This window comes from Rhincodon typus, chromosome 10, assembly GCF_021869965.1.
Source record: "Rhincodon typus isolate 14 chromosome 10, sRhiTyp1.1, whole genome shotgun sequence".
In the NCBI taxonomy this organism is placed as follows: Eukaryota; Metazoa; Chordata; class Chondrichthyes; order Orectolobiformes; family Rhincodontidae; genus Rhincodon; species Rhincodon typus.
Genome location: NC_063341.1, coordinates 2,423,060 through 2,430,237, shown reverse-complemented (window position 1 = coordinate 2,430,237; position 7,178 = coordinate 2,423,060). Strand labels below are relative to the sequence as shown.

The window sequence follows — 7,178 nt, the reverse complement described above, 5'->3', positions numbered from 1 at the left end:
CTTCAATCACAAGTCAGTGGAATTGGAGTGAAATGGAGAGCAGCTAAAGATTCAAGGTGGAAGGAGAGAGATTTGTACCTGCGACGCAGAATGCCAGAGGCCAGATCAGCTGGATGTGTGAAATCATGGTGTGTGCTCCTGTCCCTGTGCCTGGTTCCTGATAAACTCTCCCTTCACTGGGCCCTGCTTTATAAAGCTGCAGCCTGTGAGAGTCTCACTGGCTGTTCCTCAGTATGTAAATGGCATCAGGCAGAGAGAGATCCACGTCAGCCCCTCACACTTCCTCTTCTCTCTCTCTCTCCCTCTCTCTCTCTCTGTCAGACATTCAATAAAATGAACAGCGTTGAATGAGACCATTCAGCCAATTGATTCCAAGCTGGTCCACAAAGATCTGATGACAATAAAACTGAAAGAACTATGGATGCTATGAATCAGGAACAAAAGCAGAAGTTGCTGAGGAAGTGTCACTTGAATGAAATGATTAACTCTGATTCCTCTCCGCAGATGCTGCCATACTTGTTGAGTTTTTCCAGCAATTTCAGTATCTGATGATCGTAATCCCATTTGCCAGCTCTTGGCCCACAAGTGAATATCTAAATCCTGCTTCAATGTTCCGAGATTGTGTGACATAACCAGCCTTTCAGGCAGTGAGTCCCAGACTCCCACCACCCTCTGGGTGAAAACATTTCTCCTCAACTCTCCTCTCAGCCTCTACCTCGACTGGGCCTGGATTCACTTGAGTTGAGAAGGATGAGAGAAGATCTGATGGAAACATATAAAATTCAAACAGGGCTGGACAGACCCGATGCAGGGAGGAGGTTTCCCCTGGTTGGGGAGCCAAGAACCAGGGGACACAGTCTCAGGGGAATACGGTGTAGACCATTTAGAACTGAGATGAGGAAACATTTCTTCACTCAGAGGGTGGTCAGCCTGTGGAATTCTCTCCCACAGGAGGCTGTGGAGGACAAAACAATGAATATATTCAAGAAAAAGAGAGATAAATGTTTTGCATTTTAACAGCATTAAGCGAATGGGGAGAAAGTAGGAATATGGCATTGAGAGAGAGGATTAGCCATGATCATATTGAATGACAGAGCAATCTCAAAGGGCCAAATGGCCTACTCCTGCCTCTCGTTTCTATGTTTCTATGTGTGTTACTTTCAATCTCTGCTCCTGTTTACTGATCCCACTACTCATGTGAAAAGTGCCTTCCTACCCAGCCTATCTCTGCTCCTCATAGTCTCATCCCCTCTGAATGGTCCCCTCTCAACCTTCACTGCTCCAAGGGAAACAACCCCTCATTGCTCAGATCCTCCAGGCCAGGCAGCATCCTGGGAAATCTCCTCTCCACCTTCGCGAATCATAGAATCACGGAATCCCTACAGTGTGGAAACAGGCCCTTCGGCCCAATAAGTCCACACCGACCCTCAGAGCATTCCACCCAGACCCATCCCCCTATAAACCCATCTAATCTACACATCCCTGAACACTACGGAAAATTTAGCATGGCCAATCCACTTAGGCTGCACATCTTTGGACTGTGGGAGGAAACCGGAGCACTCGGAGGAAACCCATGCAGACACAGGGAGAATGTGCAAACTCCACACATTTAGTCACCCAAGGGTGGAATCAAACTCAGGTCCCTGGCGCTGTGAGGCAGCAGTGCTAACCACTGAGCCACCATGCCATCCCCAAACACATCCTTCCCATAACGTGGTGACAAGAACCTCTCTCTGGCCTCTCTCTCTCTGCCGCCCCCTCTGTCTCACATCTGCTATGTCTTTCTCTCTACCCCTCTCTCTCCCACTCTTGATCTCTCCCATATTGTATCTCTTAGTCTGTCTCATATCCACTCTCTCCAAATCACTCGTGCTTCCTCACTGTCTTGCAATCTCCATTTCTCCATCTCTCACTGTCACCCTCACGAGCTCCCTCGCTTGCTTCAATTAAAACTGTTATCTGCCCCTCTCTATTCCTCCCTCTTTCTTTCTTTCTTCCTCCCTGTCTACGTCCCAATCTACAGTGTCTCTCCCACCCTCTATGTCATTCTGTCTCAAACACTACTCATGTGTCTCTCGCTCTCACACACAACCATCCCCTCTCTCTCGATTCCCTTCACTCTTGGTCTCACACTCAGCCGGTATTTTTCTCTCTCTCTCCTTGTCTCTTTCTCTCTGCCCCCATCCCTCTCAGCCACATGGCCTCACACCCTATTTCTCTCTCTATCTCTCAACCTCACCATCTCTAACTCTCTCTAACTCTCTCTTGGTCCCTTCACGTATCTCACACTGTCTCAGATGCTCCTCCCTCTCTCTCTATCTCTCTCACACATACACACTCTCCCTCCATCTTTTTCTCTGTCTCTGTTATCTCTCCTTCCCATAGTCTCCCAGGTGGTGATAGTTAAATGCAGGGTAAATCTCCCTCTGCTCTGCCCCACTAATGGATGTTAACACTTGATCCCAGAAGCATGTCTCCTCCTGGAGTAAGACCCCATTTCCCACATTGACCAGGCTTTGGCCTCTCTCAGGAAGATGGACAGATTCTTGTCAAATGAAGGGCAGTTATGTGCTGTTGGCCTGTTCTCACTGGGGACTGGTTTGGACACAAACCTCATTCCATGAAGACCCAGCAGAGACAGGAGACCCTCAGGCCATCAGTGTGAGCTGGAGGGACACGACAGGTTCTGACCCACTGATCCACCCTGTTCATTAACAACATGTTCCAATCCCTTCCCCTCTCCTTCCCCTTCCATCGTCAGGGTGTTTTACTGGGATGAGGGATGGACCATCACACAGTTACAACAGAAAGGAACTGAGCCCCACACCCACCATGGTGTCCATGTCCCACTAGACTCTCCAACAGTGACAGGTAAACATGGAACTCAGTCCACGTGACTGCCCAATAGAGGAACATGGACCTCCTTCCCACTGGACTGTCCAACAGAGACCAGTAAACACGGACCTCCTGCCCACTGGACAGTCCAAAAGAGACCAGTAAACATGGACCTCCTTCCCACTGGACAGTCCAACAGAGACCAGTAAACACGGACCTCCTAACCACTGGACAGTCCAATAGGTACCAGTAAACATGGGCCTCCTTCCCACTAGAACCTCTAAAAGATATCAGTAAACATGGACATACTTCCCTGTACCCTCCAATAGAGACCAGTAAATATGGGCCTCCTACTCATTGGGTGCTGTAGTAGATAGCAGTAAACATGGACTATCTTCCCACTGAACCCTCCAATAGAGACCAGTAAACAAAGGCCTCTTCCAAATGGACCTTCCATTGGACAGCAGTAAGCATGTGGCTCCTTCCCATTGGACCCTCCAATAGAGACCAGTAAACATGGACCTCCTTCCTAATGCACTCTCCAGTGTCTCAGCTTAACACTCCACATCTTCTCCACCAAGTAGGCCTCCTATTTCCATCTCCACAACATTGTCCGTCTCTGCACTACATCAGCTCCTTTACCACAGAAACCCTTATTCCTGCTCTTCCTGCCTCCTAACTCCATGATTCCGATGTCATCTCCCAACTTCCTCCATCCACGCTCCATAAACCCCAACTTATCTGAAATGGAGTGGTCCCTTCCCTGTCTCATACCAAGGGGGAGATGGACAGATTTTTAATGAGTACTGGGTTAAAGGGTGATGGAGAGGAGGCAGGAAAGTGGAGTTGAGGCTGAGATGGGATCAGCCATGATCGGATTCAATGGCAGAGCAGGCTCGAGGGGCTGAATATCCTGCTCCTGCACCTAGTTTTTTATCCCAATTCATTTGTGTGATGTGGGCGTCGCCGGCTGGCCAGCATTTCTTGCCTATCCCTAGTTGACCTTGAGAAGGTAGTGGTGATCTGCCTTCTTGAACCACTGCATTCCTCCTGCTGTGGGTTGACCCACAATGCTATTAGGGAGGGAATTCCAGGATTTTGACCCAGCGACACTGACAAACAGTGATATATTTCCAAGTCAGGATGGAGAGTGACTTGGAGGGGAACTTGGAGATGGTGGTGTTCCCATATGTCTGATGCCCTTGTCCTACTAGATGGAAGTGGTCATGGGTTTGGAATGTGCTGTCTGAGGATCTTTGGTGAATTTCTGCAGTGCATCTTGTAGATAGTACACACTGCTGCTACTGAGTGTCGCTGGTGGAGGGACTAGATGCTTGTGGATGTAATACCAATCAAGCAGGCTGTTTTGTCCTGGATAGTGTCAAGCTTCTTGAGTGTTGTTGGGGCTGTACTCATCCAGGAAAGTGGGGAGTATTCCATCACACTCCTAACTTATTGCCTTGTAGACAGGCTTTGAGGAGTCAGGAAGTGAGTTACTCGCTGCAGTATTCCGAGCTTCTGGCCTGCTGTTGAAGCCACTGTGTTTATGTGGTGAGTCCAGTTGAGTTTCTGGTCAATGATAATACCAAGGATGTTTTTAGTGGGAGATTCAGTGATGGGAACACCACAGAATGTCAAGAGAGGGTGGTTAGATTGTCTTTTGTTGGTGATGGTCATTGCCTGGCATTTGTGTGGCGTAAATGTTACTTGCCACTTGTCTGCTTCAGTATCTGAGGAGACATGAATGGTGCTGAACATTGTGTAATTAGCAGCAAACATCCCTATTTCTGACCTTATGATGGAGAGAAGATCATTGATGAAGCAGCTGAAGATGGTTGGGCCGAGGACACTACTGTGAGGAACTCCTGCAGACATGTCCTGAAGCTGAGATGATTGACCTCCAATAACCACAACCATCTTCCTATGTGTTAGATATGACTCCAATCACTGGAGAGTTTGCCCTCTGATACTCATTGATTCCAGTTTTGCTGGGGTTCCTTGATGCCACACTTGGTCAAATGCAGCCTCGATATCAAGGGCTGTCACTCTTACCTCACCTCTGGAATTCAGCTGTTTTGTCCATGTTTGAGCCAAGGCTGTAATGAGGCCAGGAGCTGAGTGGCCCTGGCGGAACCCAAACTGGGCGTCACTGAGCAGGTTATTTGCTGAACAGATGCTGCTTGATAGCACTGTCAATGTCACCTTCCATCGCTTTACCGCTGATCGAGAGGAGACTGATGGGGCGGTAATTGGCCAGGTTGGACTTGTCCTGTTTTTGGTGTACAGGACATCCCTGGGCAATTTTCCACATTGTTGGATAGATGCCAGTGTTGTTACTGGAATAGGACAGCTTGGTTTGGGGACCGGCAAGTTCTGGAGCACAAGTCTTCAGTACTATTGCTGGAATGTTGTCAGAGTCCATAGCCTTTGCAGTATCCAGTATCTCCAACTGTTTCTTGATATCATGTGGAGTGAATTGAATTGGCTGAAGACTGGTATCTGTAATGCTGGGGACCACTGGAGAAGGCCAAGATGGGTCATCCACTTGGCACTTCTGGCTGAAGATTGCTGCGAAAGCTTCAGCCTTATCTTTTGGACTGACGTGTTGGGTCTTCCATCATTGAGGATGGGGATATTTGTGGAGCCTCCTCCTCCAGTGATTTGTTTAATTGTCCACCGCCATCCATGATTGGATGTGACAGGAGTACAGAGCTTAGATCTGATCCGTTGGTTGTGGGATTGCTTAGCTCTATCGATCACTCGCTGCTTGGCGTGCAAGTAGTCCTGTCTGGTGGCTTCACCAGGTTGACACCTCATCTTCAGGCTTGTCTGGTGCTGCTCCTGGCATGCCCTCCGCACTCCTCATTGAATCAGGGTTGACCCCCTGGTTTGATGGTAATGGTTGAGTGGGGTATATGCCGGGCCATGAGGTTACAGATTGAACTCGAGTACAATGCTGCTGCTGTTGATGGCCCACAGTGCCTCATGGATGCCCAGTCTTGAGTTGCTAGATCTGTGTCTAGTCTGCCCCTTTTAGCACAGCGGTAGTGCCACACAACATGATGGAAGTTATTCTCAATGTGAAGGTTAGACTTTGTCTCCAAGAGGACTGTGCAATGGTCACTCTTACCGATACTGTCATGGACAGATGCAACTGCAGCTGGCAGATTGGTAAGAATGAGGTCAAGTATGTTTTTCCCTCTTGTTGGTTCCCTCACCACTTTTCGCAGACCCAGTCTAGCAGTTATGTCCTTTAGGACCCGACCAGCTCGATCAGTCGTGCTGCTGCCGAGCCACTCTCAGTGGTGGACACTGAAATCCCCCACCCAGAGTACATTTTGTGCCCTTTTCATCCTCAGTGCTTCTTCTAAGTGTTGTTCAACATTGAAGAGCACTGATTTATCAGCTAAGGGGGGATGTTACGTGGTAATCAGCAGGAGGTTTCCTTGCCCAAGTTTAAACTGAAGTCATGAGACTGTGTTTGGCCGATATCCCTCTAAACCTTTCCTATCCTATCCCATGTCTTTCTTATCCAATCTAAAAGCTTGACTTCATCCAGGCAAAGCAGCCCGCTTGATTGGCATCACATCCACCAGCATTCGCTCCCACCACCACCGACACTCGGTAACAGCAGTGTGTACTATCTATAAGATGCACTGCAGAAATTCACCAAAGATCCTCAGACAGTACCTTTCGTACCTACGACCACTTCCATCTAGAAGGACAAGAGCAGCGGATACATGGGGACACCATCACCTACGAGTTCCCCTCCAAACCACTAAGCATCCTGACTTGGAAATATATTGCCATTCCTTTACTGTTGCTGGGTCAAAATCCTGGAAATCCCTCCCCAAGGGCATTGTGGGTCAACAACAGCACATGAACTGTGGGGGTTCAAGAGGGCAGCTCACCCCCACCTTCTCAAGGGCAACTAGGGATGGGTAAAAAAATGCTGGTTCAGCCAGTGATGTCCATGTCTCACGAGTCAATATATAAAACCAAATGAAGAATCCCTCAGGAGGGGAGAGGGAATGTTCAGGGTCCTGAGCTCCATCTTCCAGCCCAGGCAGTTTGTCTCCCAATGAACGAATGAGATGCCAATTTGGAGCCCAGGTTAAGGGTAGTCTCGTGCTGTGGACCCAGGGAAGAGGGAATTGGAGATCAAGCTGAAACGGAAAGATTTGCTGGGTTATGGGGAGAGAGAGGGGCAGTGGGACTAATTGGGTTACTCACAGTCACAATGGGCCAAATGGCCTCCCCCTGTGCTGTTAGATTTCAGGGAGTGCATACAGTTCATTGTTTTCTCCCGTATCAGTAACAAACATCCAGCTGCTCCGAGCTCC

The 7,178-nt window shown here is 48.7% G+C and overlaps 1 gene segment (V, D, J or C); it reads right to left on the bottom strand.

Annotated features, from left to right (window-relative positions):
• The window catches only part of LOC109910611, a 109,231-nt gene extending 109,022 nt beyond the window's left edge, over positions 1–209 (bottom strand). The window contains exon 1 of the C gene segment in view: positions 79–209.
• Between the last annotated feature and the right edge of the window lie 6,969 nt (positions 210–7,178).